The 19550-nt window shown below is 44.6% G+C and overlaps 63 non-coding genes across 63 annotated transcripts; 21 read left to right on the top strand and 42 right to left on the bottom strand.

The window, feature by feature from the left end:
- Positions 1–98: 98 nt before the first annotated feature.
- On the bottom strand, positions 99–170 carry Trnac-gca (transfer RNA cysteine (anticodon GCA)). The gene has a single exon. It is a non-coding gene; the product is annotated as a tRNA-Cys (tRNA).
- A 317-nt stretch (positions 171–487) lies between these two features.
- On the bottom strand, positions 488–559 carry Trnaw-cca (transfer RNA tryptophan (anticodon CCA)). Its single transcript has one exon. It is a non-coding gene; the product is annotated as a tRNA-Trp (tRNA).
- A 118-nt stretch (positions 560–677) lies between these two features.
- On the top strand, positions 678–749 carry Trnaa-cgc (transfer RNA alanine (anticodon CGC)). The gene has a single exon. It is a non-coding gene; the product is annotated as a tRNA-Ala (tRNA).
- A 282-nt stretch (positions 750–1031) lies between these two features.
- On the bottom strand, positions 1032–1103 carry Trnac-gca (transfer RNA cysteine (anticodon GCA)). The gene has a single exon. It is a non-coding gene; the product is annotated as a tRNA-Cys (tRNA).
- Positions 1104–1420: 317 nt separating this feature from the next.
- Positions 1421–1492, bottom strand: Trnaw-cca (transfer RNA tryptophan (anticodon CCA)). Its single transcript has one exon. It is a non-coding gene; the product is annotated as a tRNA-Trp (tRNA).
- A 118-nt stretch (positions 1493–1610) lies between these two features.
- Positions 1611–1682, top strand: Trnaa-cgc (transfer RNA alanine (anticodon CGC)). Its single transcript has one exon. It is a non-coding gene; the product is annotated as a tRNA-Ala (tRNA).
- A 282-nt stretch (positions 1683–1964) lies between these two features.
- Positions 1965–2036, bottom strand: Trnac-gca (transfer RNA cysteine (anticodon GCA)). Its single transcript has one exon. It is a non-coding gene; the product is annotated as a tRNA-Cys (tRNA).
- Positions 2037–2353: 317 nt separating this feature from the next.
- Trnaw-cca (transfer RNA tryptophan (anticodon CCA)) lies at positions 2354–2425 on the bottom strand. The gene has a single exon. It is a non-coding gene; the product is annotated as a tRNA-Trp (tRNA).
- A 118-nt stretch (positions 2426–2543) lies between these two features.
- Trnaa-cgc (transfer RNA alanine (anticodon CGC)) lies at positions 2544–2615 on the top strand. The gene has a single exon. It is a non-coding gene; the product is annotated as a tRNA-Ala (tRNA).
- A 282-nt stretch (positions 2616–2897) lies between these two features.
- Positions 2898–2969, bottom strand: Trnac-gca (transfer RNA cysteine (anticodon GCA)). The gene has a single exon. It is a non-coding gene; the product is annotated as a tRNA-Cys (tRNA).
- A 317-nt stretch (positions 2970–3286) lies between these two features.
- On the bottom strand, positions 3287–3358 carry Trnaw-cca (transfer RNA tryptophan (anticodon CCA)). Its single transcript has one exon. It is a non-coding gene; the product is annotated as a tRNA-Trp (tRNA).
- Positions 3359–3476: 118 nt separating this feature from the next.
- Positions 3477–3548, top strand: Trnaa-cgc (transfer RNA alanine (anticodon CGC)). The gene has a single exon. It is a non-coding gene; the product is annotated as a tRNA-Ala (tRNA).
- Positions 3549–3830: 282 nt separating this feature from the next.
- Trnac-gca (transfer RNA cysteine (anticodon GCA)) lies at positions 3831–3902 on the bottom strand. Its single transcript has one exon. It is a non-coding gene; the product is annotated as a tRNA-Cys (tRNA).
- Positions 3903–4219: 317 nt separating this feature from the next.
- Positions 4220–4291, bottom strand: Trnaw-cca (transfer RNA tryptophan (anticodon CCA)). The gene has a single exon. It is a non-coding gene; the product is annotated as a tRNA-Trp (tRNA).
- Positions 4292–4409: 118 nt separating this feature from the next.
- Positions 4410–4481, top strand: Trnaa-cgc (transfer RNA alanine (anticodon CGC)). Its single transcript has one exon. It is a non-coding gene; the product is annotated as a tRNA-Ala (tRNA).
- Positions 4482–4763: 282 nt separating this feature from the next.
- Positions 4764–4835, bottom strand: Trnac-gca (transfer RNA cysteine (anticodon GCA)). Its single transcript has one exon. It is a non-coding gene; the product is annotated as a tRNA-Cys (tRNA).
- A 317-nt stretch (positions 4836–5152) lies between these two features.
- Positions 5153–5224, bottom strand: Trnaw-cca (transfer RNA tryptophan (anticodon CCA)). The gene has a single exon. It is a non-coding gene; the product is annotated as a tRNA-Trp (tRNA).
- Positions 5225–5342: 118 nt separating this feature from the next.
- Trnaa-cgc (transfer RNA alanine (anticodon CGC)) lies at positions 5343–5414 on the top strand. Its single transcript has one exon. It is a non-coding gene; the product is annotated as a tRNA-Ala (tRNA).
- Positions 5415–5696: 282 nt separating this feature from the next.
- On the bottom strand, positions 5697–5768 carry Trnac-gca (transfer RNA cysteine (anticodon GCA)). The gene has a single exon. It is a non-coding gene; the product is annotated as a tRNA-Cys (tRNA).
- A 317-nt stretch (positions 5769–6085) lies between these two features.
- On the bottom strand, positions 6086–6157 carry Trnaw-cca (transfer RNA tryptophan (anticodon CCA)). Its single transcript has one exon. It is a non-coding gene; the product is annotated as a tRNA-Trp (tRNA).
- Positions 6158–6275: 118 nt separating this feature from the next.
- On the top strand, positions 6276–6347 carry Trnaa-cgc (transfer RNA alanine (anticodon CGC)). The gene has a single exon. It is a non-coding gene; the product is annotated as a tRNA-Ala (tRNA).
- Positions 6348–6629: 282 nt separating this feature from the next.
- Positions 6630–6701, bottom strand: Trnac-gca (transfer RNA cysteine (anticodon GCA)). The gene has a single exon. It is a non-coding gene; the product is annotated as a tRNA-Cys (tRNA).
- Positions 6702–7018: 317 nt separating this feature from the next.
- On the bottom strand, positions 7019–7090 carry Trnaw-cca (transfer RNA tryptophan (anticodon CCA)). The gene has a single exon. It is a non-coding gene; the product is annotated as a tRNA-Trp (tRNA).
- A 118-nt stretch (positions 7091–7208) lies between these two features.
- Positions 7209–7280, top strand: Trnaa-cgc (transfer RNA alanine (anticodon CGC)). The gene has a single exon. It is a non-coding gene; the product is annotated as a tRNA-Ala (tRNA).
- A 282-nt stretch (positions 7281–7562) lies between these two features.
- On the bottom strand, positions 7563–7634 carry Trnac-gca (transfer RNA cysteine (anticodon GCA)). The gene has a single exon. It is a non-coding gene; the product is annotated as a tRNA-Cys (tRNA).
- A 317-nt stretch (positions 7635–7951) lies between these two features.
- Trnaw-cca (transfer RNA tryptophan (anticodon CCA)) lies at positions 7952–8023 on the bottom strand. The gene has a single exon. It is a non-coding gene; the product is annotated as a tRNA-Trp (tRNA).
- Positions 8024–8141: 118 nt separating this feature from the next.
- Positions 8142–8213, top strand: Trnaa-cgc (transfer RNA alanine (anticodon CGC)). The gene has a single exon. It is a non-coding gene; the product is annotated as a tRNA-Ala (tRNA).
- A 279-nt stretch (positions 8214–8492) lies between these two features.
- On the bottom strand, positions 8493–8567 carry Trnac-gca (transfer RNA cysteine (anticodon GCA)). Its single transcript has one exon. It is a non-coding gene; the product is annotated as a tRNA-Cys (tRNA).
- A 317-nt stretch (positions 8568–8884) lies between these two features.
- Positions 8885–8956, bottom strand: Trnaw-cca (transfer RNA tryptophan (anticodon CCA)). The gene has a single exon. It is a non-coding gene; the product is annotated as a tRNA-Trp (tRNA).
- A 118-nt stretch (positions 8957–9074) lies between these two features.
- Positions 9075–9146, top strand: Trnaa-cgc (transfer RNA alanine (anticodon CGC)). Its single transcript has one exon. It is a non-coding gene; the product is annotated as a tRNA-Ala (tRNA).
- Positions 9147–9428: 282 nt separating this feature from the next.
- Positions 9429–9500, bottom strand: Trnac-gca (transfer RNA cysteine (anticodon GCA)). The gene has a single exon. It is a non-coding gene; the product is annotated as a tRNA-Cys (tRNA).
- Positions 9501–9817: 317 nt separating this feature from the next.
- On the bottom strand, positions 9818–9889 carry Trnaw-cca (transfer RNA tryptophan (anticodon CCA)). Its single transcript has one exon. It is a non-coding gene; the product is annotated as a tRNA-Trp (tRNA).
- Positions 9890–10007: 118 nt separating this feature from the next.
- Positions 10008–10079, top strand: Trnaa-cgc (transfer RNA alanine (anticodon CGC)). Its single transcript has one exon. It is a non-coding gene; the product is annotated as a tRNA-Ala (tRNA).
- A 279-nt stretch (positions 10080–10358) lies between these two features.
- On the bottom strand, positions 10359–10433 carry Trnac-gca (transfer RNA cysteine (anticodon GCA)). The gene has a single exon. It is a non-coding gene; the product is annotated as a tRNA-Cys (tRNA).
- Positions 10434–10750: 317 nt separating this feature from the next.
- Trnaw-cca (transfer RNA tryptophan (anticodon CCA)) lies at positions 10751–10822 on the bottom strand. Its single transcript has one exon. It is a non-coding gene; the product is annotated as a tRNA-Trp (tRNA).
- A 118-nt stretch (positions 10823–10940) lies between these two features.
- Positions 10941–11012, top strand: Trnaa-cgc (transfer RNA alanine (anticodon CGC)). The gene has a single exon. It is a non-coding gene; the product is annotated as a tRNA-Ala (tRNA).
- A 282-nt stretch (positions 11013–11294) lies between these two features.
- Trnac-gca (transfer RNA cysteine (anticodon GCA)) lies at positions 11295–11366 on the bottom strand. Its single transcript has one exon. It is a non-coding gene; the product is annotated as a tRNA-Cys (tRNA).
- Positions 11367–11683: 317 nt separating this feature from the next.
- On the bottom strand, positions 11684–11755 carry Trnaw-cca (transfer RNA tryptophan (anticodon CCA)). The gene has a single exon. It is a non-coding gene; the product is annotated as a tRNA-Trp (tRNA).
- A 118-nt stretch (positions 11756–11873) lies between these two features.
- On the top strand, positions 11874–11945 carry Trnaa-cgc (transfer RNA alanine (anticodon CGC)). Its single transcript has one exon. It is a non-coding gene; the product is annotated as a tRNA-Ala (tRNA).
- A 282-nt stretch (positions 11946–12227) lies between these two features.
- On the bottom strand, positions 12228–12299 carry Trnac-gca (transfer RNA cysteine (anticodon GCA)). Its single transcript has one exon. It is a non-coding gene; the product is annotated as a tRNA-Cys (tRNA).
- A 317-nt stretch (positions 12300–12616) lies between these two features.
- Trnaw-cca (transfer RNA tryptophan (anticodon CCA)) lies at positions 12617–12688 on the bottom strand. Its single transcript has one exon. It is a non-coding gene; the product is annotated as a tRNA-Trp (tRNA).
- Positions 12689–12806: 118 nt separating this feature from the next.
- On the top strand, positions 12807–12878 carry Trnaa-cgc (transfer RNA alanine (anticodon CGC)). The gene has a single exon. It is a non-coding gene; the product is annotated as a tRNA-Ala (tRNA).
- Positions 12879–13160: 282 nt separating this feature from the next.
- Positions 13161–13232, bottom strand: Trnac-gca (transfer RNA cysteine (anticodon GCA)). Its single transcript has one exon. It is a non-coding gene; the product is annotated as a tRNA-Cys (tRNA).
- A 317-nt stretch (positions 13233–13549) lies between these two features.
- Trnaw-cca (transfer RNA tryptophan (anticodon CCA)) lies at positions 13550–13621 on the bottom strand. The gene has a single exon. It is a non-coding gene; the product is annotated as a tRNA-Trp (tRNA).
- A 118-nt stretch (positions 13622–13739) lies between these two features.
- On the top strand, positions 13740–13811 carry Trnaa-cgc (transfer RNA alanine (anticodon CGC)). The gene has a single exon. It is a non-coding gene; the product is annotated as a tRNA-Ala (tRNA).
- Positions 13812–14093: 282 nt separating this feature from the next.
- Positions 14094–14165, bottom strand: Trnac-gca (transfer RNA cysteine (anticodon GCA)). Its single transcript has one exon. It is a non-coding gene; the product is annotated as a tRNA-Cys (tRNA).
- Positions 14166–14482: 317 nt separating this feature from the next.
- Positions 14483–14554, bottom strand: Trnaw-cca (transfer RNA tryptophan (anticodon CCA)). Its single transcript has one exon. It is a non-coding gene; the product is annotated as a tRNA-Trp (tRNA).
- Positions 14555–14672: 118 nt separating this feature from the next.
- On the top strand, positions 14673–14744 carry Trnaa-cgc (transfer RNA alanine (anticodon CGC)). Its single transcript has one exon. It is a non-coding gene; the product is annotated as a tRNA-Ala (tRNA).
- Positions 14745–15026: 282 nt separating this feature from the next.
- On the bottom strand, positions 15027–15098 carry Trnac-gca (transfer RNA cysteine (anticodon GCA)). The gene has a single exon. It is a non-coding gene; the product is annotated as a tRNA-Cys (tRNA).
- A 317-nt stretch (positions 15099–15415) lies between these two features.
- Positions 15416–15487, bottom strand: Trnaw-cca (transfer RNA tryptophan (anticodon CCA)). Its single transcript has one exon. It is a non-coding gene; the product is annotated as a tRNA-Trp (tRNA).
- Positions 15488–15605: 118 nt separating this feature from the next.
- Trnaa-cgc (transfer RNA alanine (anticodon CGC)) lies at positions 15606–15677 on the top strand. The gene has a single exon. It is a non-coding gene; the product is annotated as a tRNA-Ala (tRNA).
- Positions 15678–15959: 282 nt separating this feature from the next.
- On the bottom strand, positions 15960–16031 carry Trnac-gca (transfer RNA cysteine (anticodon GCA)). Its single transcript has one exon. It is a non-coding gene; the product is annotated as a tRNA-Cys (tRNA).
- Positions 16032–16348: 317 nt separating this feature from the next.
- Trnaw-cca (transfer RNA tryptophan (anticodon CCA)) lies at positions 16349–16420 on the bottom strand. The gene has a single exon. It is a non-coding gene; the product is annotated as a tRNA-Trp (tRNA).
- Positions 16421–16538: 118 nt separating this feature from the next.
- Trnaa-cgc (transfer RNA alanine (anticodon CGC)) lies at positions 16539–16610 on the top strand. Its single transcript has one exon. It is a non-coding gene; the product is annotated as a tRNA-Ala (tRNA).
- A 282-nt stretch (positions 16611–16892) lies between these two features.
- On the bottom strand, positions 16893–16964 carry Trnac-gca (transfer RNA cysteine (anticodon GCA)). The gene has a single exon. It is a non-coding gene; the product is annotated as a tRNA-Cys (tRNA).
- A 317-nt stretch (positions 16965–17281) lies between these two features.
- Positions 17282–17353, bottom strand: Trnaw-cca (transfer RNA tryptophan (anticodon CCA)). Its single transcript has one exon. It is a non-coding gene; the product is annotated as a tRNA-Trp (tRNA).
- Positions 17354–17471: 118 nt separating this feature from the next.
- Trnaa-cgc (transfer RNA alanine (anticodon CGC)) lies at positions 17472–17543 on the top strand. Its single transcript has one exon. It is a non-coding gene; the product is annotated as a tRNA-Ala (tRNA).
- A 282-nt stretch (positions 17544–17825) lies between these two features.
- Trnac-gca (transfer RNA cysteine (anticodon GCA)) lies at positions 17826–17897 on the bottom strand. The gene has a single exon. It is a non-coding gene; the product is annotated as a tRNA-Cys (tRNA).
- A 317-nt stretch (positions 17898–18214) lies between these two features.
- On the bottom strand, positions 18215–18286 carry Trnaw-cca (transfer RNA tryptophan (anticodon CCA)). The gene has a single exon. It is a non-coding gene; the product is annotated as a tRNA-Trp (tRNA).
- Positions 18287–18404: 118 nt separating this feature from the next.
- Positions 18405–18476, top strand: Trnaa-cgc (transfer RNA alanine (anticodon CGC)). Its single transcript has one exon. It is a non-coding gene; the product is annotated as a tRNA-Ala (tRNA).
- Positions 18477–18758: 282 nt separating this feature from the next.
- Trnac-gca (transfer RNA cysteine (anticodon GCA)) lies at positions 18759–18830 on the bottom strand. The gene has a single exon. It is a non-coding gene; the product is annotated as a tRNA-Cys (tRNA).
- Positions 18831–19147: 317 nt separating this feature from the next.
- Positions 19148–19219, bottom strand: Trnaw-cca (transfer RNA tryptophan (anticodon CCA)). The gene has a single exon. It is a non-coding gene; the product is annotated as a tRNA-Trp (tRNA).
- Positions 19220–19337: 118 nt separating this feature from the next.
- Trnaa-cgc (transfer RNA alanine (anticodon CGC)) lies at positions 19338–19409 on the top strand. Its single transcript has one exon. It is a non-coding gene; the product is annotated as a tRNA-Ala (tRNA).
- The last annotated feature ends 141 nt before the right edge of the window (positions 19410–19550 follow it).

Below are 19550 nucleotides of genomic sequence, written 5' to 3'. Positions count from 1 at the left end.
TCGGTATGGCGTGCGGAGTGCATCTCAATCATTTCAAACATGTATTTGCAACTAAATGCGACAATCGTTATTTGTTTTTTCAAGATACTGAAAAATGAAGGGGGCACCCGGGATTGAACCGGGGACCTCTCGATCTGCAGTCGAATGCTCTACGACTGAGCTATACCCCCTTTCACAAACTTTCTATCCCCATAACTTAAGGAAAATTATTATACTCTGTCTGGCTAAAGACGTCTAATCGAGCAAAATATTGCGTAATCATTATCTCTCAGTTATATATTAGCGTTAAACGATATAAATAACAAAAATATTAGACACTTCGCGCCTGGAGAAAGTGCGAGTCGGCGCCTTCACCTTAATGTCAGAATGCGAAAATTCACTAGTAGCTTTTTTCAAGCAGGTTCTGTTCGTCCGTTCTCTGTAATCGTTTGGTATCTGATTAAATTGACATACTCGTCCATGGCTTCCGTAAACGAAAATTTCACTGTGACCCCGACGTGATTTGAACACGCAACCTTCTGATCTGGAGTCAGACGCGCTACCGTTGCGCCACGGAGTCGACGCTGCTAAGCTCTTATCATGAATAGGTTCCTCGAACACTTACTGTACCGTTCAAACCTAAGAAATAATGACAGTAGGATCCACGAGAGACTCTTCCCAGATGTACTTGCTCTGGCGGGGGTGTAACTCAGTGGTAGAGTGTCTGCTTCGCATGCAGAAAGTCCTGGGTTCAAATCCCAGCTCCTCCAATTTTTGTTTCTCCGTGCAGCAGTATATGAAAACTTTTGCCTAGCACCATATTCTATCAAATTCAGCGTACAAGATTCTTCCCCAAGCAAGTGGATTTCTTACAGTTCGACGCCTTAGCGGGAGGACGATGACCTGCAAGACCCTGGCCTGCGATCCCCCCATTGAAATGTTGCTCCAAAGCCTTCGGTATGGCGTGCGGAGTGCATCTCAATCATTTCAAACATGTATTTGCAACTAAATGCGACAATCGTTATTTGTTTTTTCAAGATACTGAAAAATGAAGGGGGCACCCGGGATTGAACCGGGGAACTCTCGATCTGCAGTCGAATGCTCTACGACTGAGCTATACCCCCTTTCACAAACTTTCTATCCTCATAACTTAAGGAAAATTGTTATACTCTGTCTGGCTAAAGACGTCTAATCGAGCAAAATATTGCGTAATCATTATCTCTCAGTTATATATTAGCGTTAAACGATATAAATAACAAAAATATTAGACACTTCGCGCCTGGAGAAAGTGCGAGTCGGCGCCTTCACCTTAATGTCAGAATGCGAAAATTCACTAGTAGCTTTTTTCAAGCAGGTTCTGTTCGTCCGTTCTCTGTAATCGTTTGGTATCTGATTAAATTGACATACTCGTCCATGGCTTCCGTAAACGAAAATTTCACTGTGACCCCGACGTGATTTGAACACGCAACCTTCTGATCTGGAGTCAGACGCGCTACCGTTGCGCCACAGAGTCGACGCTGCTAAGCTCTTATCATGAATAGGTTCCTCGAACACTTACTGTACCGTTCAAACCTAAGAAATAATGACAGTAGGATCCACGAGAGACTCTTCCCAGATGTACTTGCTCTGGCGGGGGTGTAACTCAGTGGTAGAGTGTCTGCTTCGCATGCAGAAAGTCCTGGGTTCAAATCCCAGCTCCTCCAATTTTTGTTTCTCCGTGCAGCAGTATATGAAAACTTTTGCCTAGCACCATATTCTATCAAATTCAGCGTACAAGATTCTTCCCCAAGCAAGTGGATTTCTTACAGTTCGACGCCTTAGCGGGAGGACGATGACCTGCAAGACCCTGGCCTGCGATCCCCCCATTGAAATGTTGCTCCAAAGCCTTCGGTATGGCGTGCGGAGTGCATCTCAATCATTTCAAACATGTATTTGCAACTAAATGCGACAATCGTTATTTGTTTTTTCAAGATACTGAAAAATGAAGGGGGCACCCGGGATTGAACCGGGGACCTCTCGATCTGCAGTCGAATGCTCTACGACTGAGCTATACCCCCTTTCACAAACTTTCTATCCCCATAACTTAAGGAAAATTGTTATACTCTGTCTGGCTAAAGACGTCTAATCGAGCAAAATATTGCGTAATCATTATCTCTCAGTTATATATTAGCGTTAAACGATATAAATAACAAAAATATTAGACACTTCGCGCCTGGAGAAAGTGCGAGTCGGCGCCTTCACCTTAATGTCAGAATGCGAAAATTCACTAGTAGCTTTTTTCAAGCAGGTTCTGTTCGTCCGTTCTCTGTAATCGTTTGGTATCTGATTAAATTGACATACTCGTCCATGGCTCCCGTAAACGAAAATTTCACTGTGACCCCGACGTGATTTGAACACGCAACCTTCTGATCTGGAGTCAGACGCGCTACCGTTGCGCCACGGAGTCGATGCTGCTAAGCTCTTATCATGAATAGCTTCCTCGAACACTTACTGTACCGTTCAAACCTAAGAAATAATGACAGTAGGATCCACGAGAGACTCTTCCCAGATGTACTTGCTCTGGCGGGGGTGTAACTCAGTGGTAGAGTGTCTGCTTCGCATGCAGAAAGTCCTGGGTTCAAATCCCAGCTCCTCCAATTTTTGTTTCTCCGTGCAGCAGTATATGAAAACTTTTGCCTAGCACCATATTCTATCAAATTCAGCGTACAAGATTCTTCCCCAAGCAAGTGGATTTCTTACAGTTCGACGCCTTAGCGGGAGGACGATGACCTGCAAGACCCTGGCCTGCGATCCCCCCATTGAAATGTTGCTCCAAAGCCTTCGGTATGGCGTGCGGAGTGCATCTCAATCATTTCAAACATGTATTTGCAACTAAATGCGACAATCGTTATTTGTTTTTTCAAGATACTGAAAAATGAAGGGGGCACCCGGGATTGAACCGGGGCCCTCTCGATCTGCAGTCGAATGCTCTACGACTGAGCTATACCCCCTTTCACAAACTTTCTATCCCCATAACTTAAGGAAAATTGTTATACTCTGTCTGGCTAAAGACGTCTAATCGAGCAAAATATTGCGTAATCATTATCTCTCAGTTATATATTAGCGTTAAACGATATAAATAACAAAAATATTAGACACTTCGCGCCTGGAGAAAGTGCGAGTCGGCGCCTTCACCTTAATGTCAGAATGCGAAAATTCACTAGTAGCTTTTTTCAAGCAGGTTCTGTTCGTCCGTTCTCTGTAATCGTTTGGTATCTGATTAAATTGACATACTCGTCCATGGCTTCCGTAAACGAAAATTTCTCTGTGACCCCGACGTGATTTGAACACGCAACCTTCTGATCTGGAGTCAGACGCGCTACCGTTGCGCCACGGAGTCGACGCTGCTAAGCTCTTATCATGAATAGGTTCCTCGAACACTTACTGTACCGTTCAAACCTAAGAAATAATGACAGTAGGATCCACGAGAGACTCTTCCCAGATGTACTTGCTCTGGCGGGGGTGTAACTCAGTGGTAGAGTGTCTGCTTCGCATGCAGAAAGTCCTGGGTTCAAATCCCAGCTCCTCCAATTTTTGTTTCTCCGTGCAGCAGTATATGAAAACTTTTGCCTAGCACCATATTCTATCAAATTCAGCGTACAAGATTCTTCCCCAAGCAAGTGGATTTCTTACAGTTCGACGCCTTAGCGGGAGGACGATGACCTGCAAGACCCTGGCCTGCGATCCCCCCATTGAAATGTTGCTCCAAAGCCTTCGGTATGGCGTGCGGAGTGCATCTCAATCATTTCAAACATGTATTTGCAAGTAAATGCGACAATCGTTATTTGTTTTTTCAAGATACTGAAAAATGAAGGGGGCACCCGGGATTGAACCGGGGACATCTCGATCTGCAGTCGAATGCTCTACGACTGAGCTATACCCCCTTTCACAAACTTTCTATCCCCATAACTTAAGGAAAATTATTATACTCTGTCTGGCTAAAGACGTCTAATCGAGCAAAATATTGCGTAATCATTATCTCTCAGTTATATATTAGCGTTAAACGATATAAATATCAAAAATATTAGACACTTCGCGCCTGGAGAAAGTGCGAGTCGGCGCCTTCAGCTTAATGTCAGAATGCGAAAATTCACTAGTAGCTTTTTTCAAGCAGGTTCTGTTCGTCCGTTCTCTGTAATCGTTTGGTATCTGATTAAATTGACATACTCGTCCATGGCTTCCGTAAACGAAAATTTCACTGTGACCCCGACGTGATTTGAACACGCAACCTTCTGATCTGGAGTCAGACGCGCTACCGTTGCGCCACGGAGTCGACGCTGCTAAGCTCTTATCATGAATAGGTTCCTCGAACACTTACTGTACCGTTCAAACCTAAGAAATAATGACAGTAGGATCCACGAGAGACTCTTCCCAGATGTACTTGCTCTGGCGGGGGTGTAACTCAGTGGTAGAGTGTCTGCTTCGCATGCAGAAAGTCCTGGGTTCAAATCCCAGCTCCTCCAATTTTTGTTTCTCCGTGCAGCAGTATATGAAAACTTTTGCCTAGCACCATATTCTATCAAATTCAGCGTACAAGATTCTTCCCCAAGCAAGTGGATTTCTTACAGTTCGACGCCTTAGCGGGAGGACGATGACCTGCAAGACCCTGGCCTGCGATCCCCCCATTGAAATGTTGCTCCAAAGCCTTCGGTATGGCGTGCGGAGTGCATCTCAATCATTTCAAACATGTATTTGCAACTAAATGCGACAATCGTTATTTGTTTTTTCAAGATACTGAAAAATGAAGGGGGCACCCGGGATTGAACCGGGGACCTCTCGATCTGCAGTCGAATGCTCTACGACTGAGCTATACCCCCTTTCACAAACTTTCTATCCCCATAACTTAAGGAAAATTGTTATACTCTGTCTGGCTAAAGACGTCTAATCGAGCAAAATATTGCGTAATCATTATCTCTCAGTTATATATTAGCGTTAAACGATATAAATAACAAAAATATTAGACACTTCGCGCCTGGAGAAAGTGCGAGTCGGCGCCTTCACCTTAATGTCAGAATGCGAAAATTCACTAGTAGCTTTTTTCAAGCAGGTTCTGTTCGTCCGTTCTCTGTAATCGTTTGGTATCTGATTAAATTGACATACTCGTCCATGGCTTCCGTAAACGAAAATTTCACTGTGACCCCGACGTGATTTGAACACGCAACCTTCTGATCTGGAGTCAGACGCGCTACCGTTGCGCCACGGAGTCGACGCTGCTAAGCTCTTATCATGAATAGGTTCCTCGAACACTTACTGTACCGTTCAAACCTAAGAAATAATGACAGTAGGATCCACGAGAGACTCTTCCCAGATGTACTTGCTCTGGCGGGGGTGTAACTCAGTGGTAGAGTGTCTGCTTCGCATGCAGAAAGTCCTGGGTTCAAATCCCAGCTCCTCCAATTTTTGTTTCTCCGTGCAGCAGTATATGAAAACTTTTGCCTAGCACCATATTCTATCAAATTCAGCGTACAAGATTCTTCCCCAAGCAAGTGGATTTCTTACAGTTCGACGCCTTAGCGGGAGGACGATGACCTGCAAGACCCTGGCCTGTGATCCCCCCATTGAAATGTTGCTCCAAAGCCTTCGGTATGGCGTGCGGAGTGCATCTCAATCATTTCAAACATGTATTTGCAACTAAATGCGACAATCGTTATTTGTTTTTTCAAGATACTGAAAAATGAAGGGGGCACCCGGGATTGAACCGGGGACCTCTCGATCTGCAGTCGAATGCTCTACGACTGAGCTATACCCCCTTTCACAAACTTTCTATCCCCATAACTTAAGGAAAATTGTTATACTCTGTCTGGCTAAAGACGTCTAATCGAGCAAAATATTGCGTAATCATTATCTCTCAGTTATATATTAGCGTTAAACGATATAAATAACAAAAATATTAGACACTTCGCGCCTGGAGAAAGTGCGAGTCGGCGCCTTCACCTTAATGTCAGAATGCGAAAATTCACTAGTAGCTTTTTTCAAGCAGGTTCTGTTCGTCCGTTCTCTGTAATCGTTTGGTATCTGATTAAATTGACATACTCGTCCATGGCTTCCGTAAACGAAAATTTCACTGTGACCCCGACGTGATTTGAACACGCAACCTTCTGATCTGGAGTCAGACGCGCTACCGTTGCGCCACGGAGTCGACGCTGCTAAGCTCTTATCATGAATAGGTTCCTCGAACACTTACTGTACCGTTCAAACCTAAGAAATAATGACAGTAGGATCCACGAGAGACTCTTCCCAGATGTACTTGCTCTGGCGGGGGTGTAACTCAGTGGTAGAGTGTCTGCTTCGCATGCAGAAAGTCCTGGGTTCAAATCCCAGCTCCTCCAATTTTTGTTTCTCCGTGCAGCAGTATATGAAAACTTTTGCCTAGCACCATGTTCTATCAAATTCAGCGTACAAGATTCTTCCCCAAGCAAGTGGATTTCTTACAGTTCGACGCCTTAGCGGGAGGACGATGACCTGCAAGACCCTGGCCTGCGATCCCCCCATTGAAATGTTGCTCCAAAGCCTTCGGTATGGCGTGCGGAGTGCATCTCAATCATTTCAAACATGTATTTGCAACTAAATGCGACAATCGTTATTTGTTTTTTCAAGATACTGAAAAATGAAGGGGGCACCCGGGATTGAACCGGGGACCTCTCGATCTGCAGTCGAATGCTCTACGACTGAGCTATACCCCTTTTCACAAACTTTCTATCCCCATAACTTAAGGAAAATTGTTATACTCTGTCTGGCTAAAGACGTCTAATCGAGCAAAATATTGCGTAATCATTATCTCTCAGTTATATATTAGCGTTAAACGATATAAATAACAAAAATATTAGACACTTCGCGCCTGGAGAAAGTGCGAGTCGGCGCCTTCACCTTAATGTCAGAATGCGAAAATTCACTAGTAGCTTTTTTCAAGCAGGTTCTGTTCGTCCGTTCTCTGTAATCGTTTGGTATCTGATTAAATTGACATACTCGTCCATGGCTTCCGTAAACGAAAATTTCACTGTGACCCCGACGTGATTTGAACACGCAACCTCCTGATCTGGAGTCAGACGCGCTACCGTTGCGCCACGGAGTCGACGCTGCTAAGCTCTTATCATGAATAGGTTCCTCGAACACTTACTGTACCGTTCAAACCTAAGAAATAATGACAGTAGGATCCACGAGAGACTCTTCCCAGATGTACTTGCTCTGGCGGGGGTGTAACTCAGTGGTAGAGTGTCTGCTTCGCATGCAGAAAGTCCTGGGTTCAAATCCCAGCTCCTCCAATTTTTGTTTCTCCGTGCAGCAGTATATGAAAACTTTTGCCTAGCACCATATTCTATCAAATTCAGCGTACAAGATTCTTCCCCAAGCAAGTGGATTTCTTACAGTTCGACGCCTTAGCGGGAGGACGATGACCTGCAAGGCCCTGGCCTGCGATCCCCCCATTGAAATGTTGCTCCAAAGCCTTCGGTATGGCGTGCGGAGTGCATCTCAATCATTTCAAACATGTATTTGCAACTAAATGCGACAATCGTTATTTGTTTTTTCAAGATACTGAAAAATGAAGGGGGCACCCGGGATTGAACCGGGGACCTCTCGATCTGCAGTCGAATGCTCTACGACTGAGCTATACCCCCTTTCACAAACTTTCTATCCCCATAACTTAAGGAAAATTGTTATACTCTGTCTGGCTAAAGACGTCTAATCGAGCAAAATATTGCGTAATCATTATCTCTCAGTTATATATTAGCGTTAAACGATATAAATAACAAAAATATTAGACACTTCGCGCCTGGAGAAAGTGCGAGTCGGCGCCTTCACCTTAATGTCAGAATGCGAAAATTCACTAGTAGCTTTTTTCAAGCAGGTTCTGTTCGTCCGTTCTCTGTAATCGTTTGGTATCTGATTAAATTGACATACTCGTCCATGGCTTCCGTAAACGAAAATTTCACTGTGACCCCGACGTGATTTGAACACGCAACCTTCTGATCTGGAGTCAGACGCGCTACCGTTGCGCCACGGAGTCGACGCTGCTAAGCTCTTATCATGAATAGGTTCCTCGAACACTTACTGTACCGTTCAAACCTAAGAAATAATGACAGTAGGATCCACGAGAGACTCTTCCCAGATGTACTTGCTCTGGCGGGGGTGTAACTCAGTGGTAGAGTGTCTGCTTCGCATGCAGAAAGTCCTGGGTTCAAATCCCAGCTCCTCCAATTTTTGTTTCTCCGTGCAGCAGTATATGAAAACTTTTGCCTAGCACCATATTCTATCAAATTCAGCGTACAAGATTCTTCCCCAAGCAAGTGGATTTCTTACAGTTCGACGCCTTAGCGGGAGGACGATGACCTGCAAGACCCTGGCCTGCGATCCCCCCATTGAAATGTTGCTCCAAAGCCTTCGGTATGGCGTGCGGAGTGCATCTCAATCATTTCAAACATGTATTTGCAAGTAAATGCGACAATCGTTATTTGTTTTTTCAAGATACTGAAAAATGAATGGGGCACCCGGGATTGAACCGGGGACATCTCGATCTGCAGTCGAATGCTCTACGACTGAGCTATACCCCCTTTCACAAACTTTCTATCCCCATAACTTAAGGAAAATTATTATACTCTGTCTGGCTAAAGACGTCTAATCGAGCAAAATATTGCGTAATCATTATCTCTCAGTTATATATTAGCGTTAAACGATATAAATATCAAAAATATTAGACACTTCGCGCCTGGAGAAAGTGCGAGTCGGCGCCTTCAGCTTAATGTCAGAATGCGAAAATTCACTAGTAGCTTTTTTCAAGCAGGTTCTGTTCGTCCGTTCTCTGTAATCGTTTGGTATCTGATTAAATTGACATACTCGTCCATGGCTTCCGTAAACGAAAATTTCACTGTGACCCCGACGTGATTTGAACACGCAACCTTCTGATCTGGAGTCAGACGCGCTACCGTTGCGCCACGGAGTCGACGCTGCTAAGCTCTTATCATGAATAGGTTCCTCGAACACTTACTGTACCGTTCAAACCTAAGAAATAATGACAGTAGGATCCACGAGAGACTCTTCCCAGATGTACTTGCTCTGGCGGGGGTGTAACTCAGTGGTAGAGTGTCTGCTTCGCATGCAGAAAGTCCTGGGTTCAAATCCCAGCTCCTCCAATTTTTGTTTCTCCGTGCAGCAGTATATGAAAACTTTTGCCTAGCACCATATTCTATCAAATTCAGCGTACAAGATTCTTCCCCAAGCAAGTGGATTTCTTACAGTTCGACGCCTTAGCGGGAGGACGATGACCTGCAAGACCCTGGCCTGCGATCCCCCCATTGAAATGTTGCTCCAAAGCCTTCGGTATGGCGTGCGGAGTGCATCTCAATCATTTCAAACATGTATTTGCAACTAAATGCGACAATCGTTATTTGTTTTTTCAAGATACTGAAAAATGAAGGGGGCACCCGGGATTGAACCGGGGACCTCTCGATCTGCAGTCGAATGCTCTACGACTGAGCTATACCCCCTTTCACAAACTTTCTATCCCCATAACTTAAGGAAAATTGTTATACTCTGTCTGGCTAAAGACGTCTAATCGAGCAAAATATTGCGTAATCATTATCTCTCAGTTATATATTAGCGTTAAACGATATAAATAACAAAAATATTAGACACTTCGCGCCTGGAGAAAGTGCGAGTCGGCGCCTTCACCTTAATGTCAGAATGCGAAAATTCACTAGTAGCTTTTTTCAAGCAGGTTCTGTTCGTCCGTTCTCTGTAATCGTTTGGTATCTGATTAAATTGACATACTCGTCCATGGCTTCCGTAAACGAAAATTTCACTGTGACCCCGACGTGATTTGAACACGCAACCTTCTGATCTGGAGTCAGACGCGCTACCGTTGCGCCACGGAGTCGACGCTGCTAAGCTCTTATCATGAATAGGTTCCTCGAACACTTACTGTACCGTTCAAACCTAAGAAATAATGACAGTAGGATCCACGAGAGACTCTTCCCAGATGTACTTGCTCTGGCGGGGGTGTAACTCAGTGGTAGAGTGTCTGCTTCGCATGCAGAAAGTCCTGGGTTCAAATCCCAGCTCCTCCAATTTTTGTTTCTCCGTGCAGCAGTATATGAAAACTTTTGCCTAGCACCATATTCTATCAAATTCAGCGTACAAGATTCTTCCCCAAGCAAGTGGATTTCTTACAGTTCGACGCCTTAGCGGGAGGACGATGACCTGCAAGACCCTGGCCTGCGATCCCCCCATTGAAATGTTGCTCCAAAGCCTTCGGTATGGCGTGCGGAGTGCATCTCAATCATTTCAAACATGTATTTGCAAGTAAATGCGACAATCGTTATTTGTTTTTTCAAGATACTGAAAAATGAATGGGGCACCCGGGATTGAACCGGGGACATCTCGATCTGCAGTCGAATGCTCTACGACTGAGCTATACCCCCTTTCACAAACTTTCTATCCCCATAACTTAAGGAAAATTATTATACTCTGTCTGGCTAAAGACGTCTAATCGAGCAAAATATTGCGTAATCATTATCTCTCAGTTATATATTAGCGTTAAACGATATAAATATCAAAAATATTAGACACTTCGCGCCTGGAGAAAGTGCGAGTCGGCGCCTTCAGCTTAATGTCAGAATGCGAAAATTCACTAGTAGCTTTTTTCAAGCAGGTTCTGTTCGTCCGTTCTCTGTAATCGTTTGGTATCTGATTAAATTGACATACTCGTCCATGGCTTCCGTAAACGAAAATTTCACTGTGACCCCGACGTGATTTGAACACGCAACCTTCTGATCTGGAGTCAGACGCGCTACCGTTGCGCCACGGAGTCGACGCTGCTAAGCTCTTATCATGAATAGGTTCCTCGAACACTTACTGTACCGTTCAAACCTAAGAAATAATGACAGTAGGATCCACGAGAGACTCTTCCCAGATGTACTTGCTCTGGCGGGGGTGTAACTCAGTGGTAGAGTGTCTGCTTCGCATGCAGAAAGTCCTGGGTTCAAATCCCAGCTCCTCCAATTTTTGTTTCTCCGTGCAGCAGTATATGAAAACTTTTGCCTAGCACCATATTCTATCAAATTCAGCGTACAAGATTCTTCCCCAAGCAAGTGGATTTCTTACAGTTCGACGCCTTAGCGGGAGGACGATGACCTGCAAGACCCTGGCCTGCGATCCCCCCATTGAAATGTTGCTCCAAAGCCTTCGGTATGGCGTGCGGAGTGCATCTCAATCATTTCAAACATGTATTTGCAACTAAATGCGACAATCGTTATTTGTTTTTTCAAGATACTGAAAAATGAAGGGGGCACCCGGGATTGAACCGGGGACCTCTCGATCTGCAGTCGAATGCTCTACGACTGAGCTATACCCCCTTTCACAAACTTTCTATCCCCATAACTTAAGGAAAATTGTTATACTCTGTCTGGCTAAAGACGTCTAATCGAGCAAAATATTGCGTAATCATTATCTCTCAGTTATATATTAGCGTTAAACGATATAAATAACAAAAATATTAGACACTTCGCGCCTGGAGAAAGTGCGAGTCGGCGCCTTCACCTTAATGTCAGAATGCGAAAATTCACTAGTAGCTTTTTTCAAGCAGGTTCTGTTCGTCCGTTCTCTGTAATCGTTTGGTATCTGATTAAATTGACATACTCGTCCATGGCTTCCGTAAACGAAAATTTCACTGTGACCCCGACGTGATTTGAACACGCAACCTTCTGATCTGGAGTCAGACGCGCTACCGTTGCGCCACGGAGTCGACGCTGCTAAGCTCTTATCATGAATAGGTTCCTCGAACACTTACTGTACCGTTCAAACCTAAGAAATAATGACAGTAGGATCCACGAGAGACTCTTCCCAGATGTACTTGCTCTGGCGGGGGTGTAACTCAGTGGTAGAGTGTCTGCTTCGCATGCAGAAAGTCCTGGGTTCAAATCCCAGCTCCTCCAATTTTTGTTTCTCCGTGCAGCAGTATATGAAAACTTTTGCCTAGCACCATATTCTATCAAATTCAGCGTACAAGATTCTTCCCCAAGCAAGTGGATTTCTTACAGTTCGACGCCTTAGCGGGAGGACGATGACCTGCAAGACCCTGGCCTGTGATCCCCCCATTGAAATGTTGCTCCAAAGCCTTCGGTATGGCGTGCGGAGTGCATCTCAATCATTTCAAACATGTATTTGCAACTAAATGCGACAATCGTTATTTGTTTTTTCAAGATACTGAAAAATGAAGGGGGCACCCGGGATTGAACCGGGGACCTCTCGATCTGCAGTCGAATGCTCTACGACTGAGCTATACCCCCTTTCACAAACTTTCTATCCCCATAACTTAAGGAAAATTGTTATACTCTGTCTGGCTAAAGACGTCTAATCGAGCAAAATATTGCGTAATCATTATCTCTCAGTTATATATTAGCGTTAAACGATATAAATAACAAAAATATTAGACACTTCGCGCCTGGAGAAAGTGCGAGTCGGCGCCTTCACCTTAATGTCAGAATGCGAAAATTCACTAGTAGCTTTTTTCAAGCAGGTTCTGTTCGTCCGTTCTCTGTAATCGTTTGGTATCTGATTAAATTGACATACTCGTCCATGGCTTCCGTAAACGAAAATTTCACTGTGACCCCGACGTGATTTGAACACGCAACCTTCTGATCTGGAGTCAGACGCGCTACCGTTGCGCCACGGAGTCGACGCTGCTAAGCTCTTATCATGAATAGGTTCCTCGAACACTTACTGTACCGTTCAAACCTAAGAAATAATGACAGTAGGATCCACGAGAGACTCTTCCCAGATGTACTTGCTCTGGCGGGGGTGTAACTCAGTGGTAGAGTGTCTGCTTCGCATGCAGAAAGTCCTGGGTTCAAATCCCAGCTCCTCCAATTTTTGTTTCTCCGTGCAGCAGTATATGAAAACTTTTGCCTAGCACCATGTTCTATCAAATTCAGCGTACAAGATTCTTCCCCAAGCAAGTGGATTTCTTACAGTTCGACGCCTTAGCGGGAGGACGATGACCTGCAAGACCCTGGCCTGCGATCCCCCCATTGAAATGTTGCTCCAAAGCCTTCGGTATGGCGTGCGGAGTGCATCTCAATCATTTCAAACATGTATTTGCAACTAAATGCGACAATCGTTATTTGTTTTTTCAAGATACTGAAAAATGAAGGGGGCACCCGGGATTGAACCGGGGACCTCTCGATCTGCAGTCGAATGCTCTACGACTGAGCTATACCCCTTTTCACAAACTTTCTATCCCCATAACTTAAGGAAAATTGTTATACTCTGTCTGGCTAAAGACGTCTAATCGAGCAAAATATTGCGTAATCATTATCTCTCAGTTATATATTAGCGTTAAACGATATAAATAACAAAAATATTAGACACTTCGCGCCTGGAGAAAGTGCGAGTCGGCGCCTTCACCTTAATGTCAGAATGCGAAAATTCACTAGTAGCTTTTTTCAAGCAGGTTCTGTTCGTCCGTTCTCTGTAATCGTTTGGTATCTGATTAAATTGACATACTCGTCCATGGCTTCCGTAAACGAAAATTTCACTGTGACCCCGACGTGATTTGAACACGCAACCTCCTGATCTGGAGTCAGACGCGCTACCGTTGCGCCACGGAGTCGACGCTGCTAAGCTCTTATCATGAATAGGTTCCTCGAACACTTACTGTACCGTTCAAACCTAAGAAATAATGACAGTAGGATCCACGAGAGACTCTTCCCAGATGTACTTGCTCTGGCGGGGGTGTAACTCAGTGGTAGAGTGTCTGCTTCGCATGCAGAAAGTCCTGGGTTCAAATCCCAGCTCCTCCAATTTTTGTTTCTCCGTGCAGCAGTATATGAAAACTTTTGCCTAGCACCATATTCTATCAAATTCAGCGTACAAGATTCTTCCCCAAGCAAGTGGATTTCTTACAGTTCGACGCCTTAGCGGGAGGACGATGACCTGCAAGGCCCTGGCCTGCGATCCCCCCATTGAAATGTTGCTCCAAAGCCTTCGGTATGGCGTGCGGAGTGCATCTCAATCATTTCAAACATGTATTTGCAACTAAATGCGACAATCGTTATTTGTTTTTTCAAGATACTGAAAAATGAAGGGGGCACCCGGGATTGAACCGGGGACCTCTCGATCTGCAGTCGAATGCTCTACGACTGAGCTATACCCCCTTTCACAAACTTTCTATCCCCATAACTTAAGGAAAATTGTTATACTCTGTCTGGCTAAAGACGTCTAATCGAGCAAAATATTGCGTAATCATTATCTCTCAGTTATATATTAGCGTTAAACGATATAAATAACAAAAATATTAGACACTTCGCGCCTGGAGAAAGTGCGAGTCGGCGCCTTCACCTTAATGTCAGAATGCGAAAATTCACTAGTAGCTTTTTTCAAGCAGGTTCTGTTCGTCCGTTCTCTGTAATCGTTTGGTATCTGATTAAATTGACATACTCGTCCATGGCTTCCGTAAACGAAAATTTCACTGTGACCCCGACGTGATTTGAACACGCAACCTTCTGATCTGGAGTCAGACGCGCTACCGTTGCGCCACGGAGTCGACGCTGCTAAGCTCTTATCATGAATAGGTTCCTCGAACACTTACTGTACCGTTCAAACCTAAGAAATAATGACAGTAGGATCCACGAGAGACTCTTCCCAGATGTACTTGCTCTGGCGGGGGTGTAACTCAGTGGTAGAGTGTCTGCTTCGCATGCAGAAAGTCCTGGGTTCAAATCCCAGCTCCTCCAATTTTTGTTTCTCCGTGCAGCAGTATATGAAAACTTTTGCCTAGCACCATATTCTATCAAATTCAGCGTACAAGATTCTTCCCCAAGCAAGTGGATTTCTTACAGTTCGACGCCTTAGCGGGAGGACGATGACCTGCAAGACCCTGGCCTGCGATCCCCCCATTGAAATGTTGCTCCAAAGCCTTCGGTATGGCGTGCGGAGTGCATCTCAATCATTTCAAACATGTATTTGCAACTAAATGCGACAATCGTTATTTGTTTTTTCAAGATACTGAAAAATGAAGGGGGCACCCGGGATTGAACCGGGGACCTCTCGATCTGCGGTCGAATGCTCTACGACTGAGCTATACCCCCTTTCACAAACTTTCTATCACCATAACTTAAGGAAAATTGTTATACTCTGTCTGGCTAAAGACGTCTAATCGAGCAAAATATTGCGTAATCATTATCTCTCAGTTATATATTAGCGTTAAACGATATAAATAACAAAAATATTAGACACTTCGCGCCTGGAGAAAGTGCGAGTCGGCGCCTTCACCTTAATGTCAGAATGCGAAAATTCACTAGTAGCTTTTTTCAAGCAGGTTCTGTTCGTCCGTTCTCTGTAATCGTTTGGTATCTGATTAAATTGACATACTCGTCCATGGCTTCCGTAAACGAAAATTTCACTGTGACCCCGACGTGATTTGAACACGCAACCTTCTGATCTGGAGTCAGACGCGCTACCGTTGCGCCACGGAGTCGACGCTGCTAAGCTCTTATCATGAATAGGTTCCTCGAACACTTACTGTACCGTTCAAACCTAAGAAATAATGACAGTAGGATCCACGAGAGACTCTTCCCAGATGTACTTGCTCTGGCGGGGGTGTAACTCAGTGGTAGAGTGTCTGCTTCGCATGCAGAAAGTCCTGGGTTCAAATCCCAGCTCCTCCAATTTTTGTTTCTCCGTGCAGCAGTATATGAAAACTTTTGCCTAGCACCATATTCTATCAAATTCAGCGTACAAGATTCTTCCCCAAGCAAGTGGATTTCTTACAGTTCGACGCCTTAGCGGGAGGACGATGACCTGCAAGACCCTGGCCTGCGATCCCCCCATTGAAATGTTGCTCCAAAGCCTTCGGTATGGCGTGCGGAGTGCATCTCAATCATTTCAAACATGTATTTGCAACTAAATGCGACAATCGTTATTTGCTTTTTCAAGATACTGAAAAATGGAGGGGGCACCCGGGATTGAACCGGGGACCTCTCGATCTGCAGTCGAATGCTCTACGACTGAGCTATACCCCCTTTCACAAACTTTCTATCCCCATAACTTAAGGAAAATTATTATACTCTGTCTGGCTAAAGACGTCTAATCGAGCAAAATATTGCGTAATCATTATCTCTCAGTTATATATTAGCGTTAAACGATATAAATAACAAAAATATTAGACACTTCGCGCCTGGAGAAAGTGCGAGTCGGCGCCTTCACCTTAATGTCAGAATGCGAAAATTCACTAGTAGCTTTTTTCAAGCAGGTTCTGTTCGTCCGTTCTCTGTAATCGTTTGGTATCTGATTAAATTGACATACTCGTCCATGGCTTCCGTAAACGAAAATTTCACTGTGACCCCGACGTGATTTGAACACGCAACCTTCTGATCTGGAGTCAGACGCGCTACCGTTGCGCCACGGAGTCGACGCTGCTAAGCACTTATCATGAATAGGTTCCTCGAACACTTACTGTACCGTTCAAACCTAAGAAATAATGACAGTAGGATCCACGAGAGACTCTTCCCAGATGTACTTGCTCTGGCGGGGGTGTAACTCAGTGGTAGAGTGTCTGCTTCGCATGCAGAAAGTCCTGGGTTCAAATCCCAGCTCCTCCAATTTTTGTTTCTCCGTGCAGCAGTATATGAAAACTTTTGCCTAGCACCATATTCTATCAAATTCAGCGTACAAGATTCTTCCCCAAGCAAGTGGATTTCTTACAGTTCGACGCCTTAGCGGGAGGACGATGACCTGCAAGACCCTGGCCTGCGATCCCCCCATTGAAATGTTGCTCCAAAGCCTTCGGTATGGCGTGCGGAGTGCATCTCAATCATTTCAAACATGTATTTGCAACTAAATGCGACAATCGTTATTTGTTTTTTCAAGATACTGAAAAATGAAGGGGGCACCCGGGATTGAACCGGGGACCTCTCGATCTGCAGTCGAATGCTCTACGACTGAGCTATACCCCCTTTCACAAACTTTCTATCCCCATAACTTAAGGAAAATTGTTATACTCTGTCTGGCTAAAGACGTCTAATCGAGCAAAATATTGCGTAATCATTATCTCTCAGTTATATATTAGCGTTAAACGATATAAATAACAAAAATATTAGACACTTCGCGCCTGGAGAAAGTGCGAGTCGGCGCCTTCACCTTAATGTCAGAATGCGAAAATTCACTAGTAGCTTTTTTCAAGCAGGTTCTGTTCGTCCGTTCTCTGTAATCGTTTGGTATCTGATTAAATTGACATACTCGTCCATGGCTTCCGTAAACGAAAATTTCACTGTGACCCCGACGTGATTTGAACACGCAACCTTCTGATCTGGAGTCAGACGCGCTACCGTTGCGCCACGGAGTCGACGCTGCTAAGCTTTTATCATGAATAGGTTCCTCGAACACTTACTGTACCGTTCAAACCTAAGAAATAATGACAGTAGGATCCACGAGAGACTCTTCCCAGATGTACTTGCTCTGGCGGGGGTGTAACTCAGTGGTAGAGTGTCTGCTTCGCATGCAGAAAGTCCTGGGTTCAAATCCCAGCTCCTCCAGTTTTTGTTTCTCCGTGCAGCAGTATATGAAAACTTTTGCCTAGCACCATATTCTATCAAATTCAGCGTACAAGATTCTTCCCCAAGCAAGTGGATTTCTTACAGTTCGACGCCTTAGCGGGAGGACGATGACCTGCAAGATCCTGGCCTGCGATCCCCCCATTGAAATGTTGCTCCAAAGCCTTCGGTATGGCGTGCGGAGTGCATCTCAATCATTTCAAACATGTATTTGCAACTAAATGCGACAATCGTTATTTGTTTTTTCAAGATACTGAAAAATGAAGGGGGCACCCGGGATTGATCCGGGGACCTCTCGATCTGCAGTCGAATGCTCTACGACTGAGCTATACCCACTTTCACAAACTTTCTATCCCCATAACTTAAGGAAAATTATTATACTCTGTCTGGCTAAAGACGTCTAATCGAGCAAAATATTGCGTAATCATTATCTCTCAGTTATATATTAGCGTTAAACGATATAAATAACAAAAATATTAGACACTTCGCGCCTGGAGAAAGTGCGAGTCGGCGCCTTCACCTTAATGTCAGAATGCGAAAATTCACTAGTAGCTTTTTTCAAGCAGGTTCTGTTCGTCCGTTCTCTGTAATCGTTTGGTATCTGATTAAATTGACATACTCGTCCATGGCTTCCGTAAACGAAAATTTCACTGTGACCCCGACGTGATTTGAACACGCAACCTTCTGATCTGGAGTCAGACGCACTACCGTTGCGCCACGGAGTCGACGCTGCTAAGCTCTTATCATGAATAGGTTCCTCGAACACTTACTGTACCGTTCAAACCTAAGAAATAATGACAGTAGGATCCACGAGAGACTCTTCCCAGATGTACTTGCTTTGGCGGGGGTGTAACTCAGTGGTAGAGTGTCTGCTTCGCATGCAGAAAGTCCTGGGTTCAAATCCCAGCTCCTCCAATTTTTGTTTCTCCGTGCAGCAGTATATGAAAACTTTTGCCTAGCACCATATTCTATCAAATTCAGCGTACAAGATTCTTCCCCAAGCAAGTGGATTTCTTACAGTTCGTCGCCTTAGCGGGAGGACGATGACCTGCAAGACCCTGGCCTGCGATCCCCCCATTGAAATGTTGCTCCAAAGCCTTCGGTATGGCGTGCGGAGTGCATCTCAATCATTTCAAACATGTATTTGCAACTAAATGCGACAATCGTTATTTGTTTTTTCAAGATACTGAAAAATGAAGGGGGCACCCGGGATTGAACCGGGGACCTCTCGATCTGCAGTCGAATGCTCTACGACTGAGCTATACCCCCTTTCACAAACTTTCTATCCCCATAACTTAAGGAAAATTGTTATACTCTGTCTGGCTAAAGACGTCTAATCGAGCAAAATATTGCGTAATCATTATCTCTCAGTTATATATTAGCGTTAAACGATATAAATAACAAAAATATTAGACACTTCGCGCCTGGAGAAAGTGCGAGTCGGCGCCTTCACCTTAATGTCAGAATGCGAAAATTCACTAGTAGCTTTTTTCAAGCAGGTTCTGTTCGTCCGTTCTCTGTAATCGTTTGGTATCTGATTAAATTGACATACTCGTCCATGGCTTCCGTAAACGAAAATTTCACTGTGACCCCGACGTGATTTGAACACGCAACCTTCTGATCTGGAGTCAGACGCGCTGCCGTTGCGCCACGGAGTCGACGCTGCTAAGCTCTTATCATGAATAGGTTCCTCGAACACTTACTGTACCGTTCAAACCTAAGAAATAATGACAGTAGGATCCACGAGAGACTCTTCCCAGATGTACTTGCTCTGGCGGGGGTGTAACTCAGTGGTAGAGTGTCTGCTTCGCATGCAGAAAGTCCTGGGTTCAAATCCCAGCTCCTCCAATTTTTGTTTCTCCGTGCAGCAGTATATGAAAACTTTTGCCTAGCACCATATTCTATCAAATTCAGCGTACAAGATTCTTCCCCAAGCAAGTGGATTTCTTACAGTTCGACGCCTTAGCGGGAGGACGATGACCTGCAAGA

Source organism: Schistocerca gregaria, chromosome 3 (assembly GCF_023897955.1).
Source record: "Schistocerca gregaria isolate iqSchGreg1 chromosome 3, iqSchGreg1.2, whole genome shotgun sequence".
NCBI lineage: Eukaryota > Metazoa > Arthropoda > Insecta > Orthoptera > Acrididae > Schistocerca > Schistocerca gregaria.
This window is presented reverse-complemented; position numbering and strand designations above follow the sequence as displayed.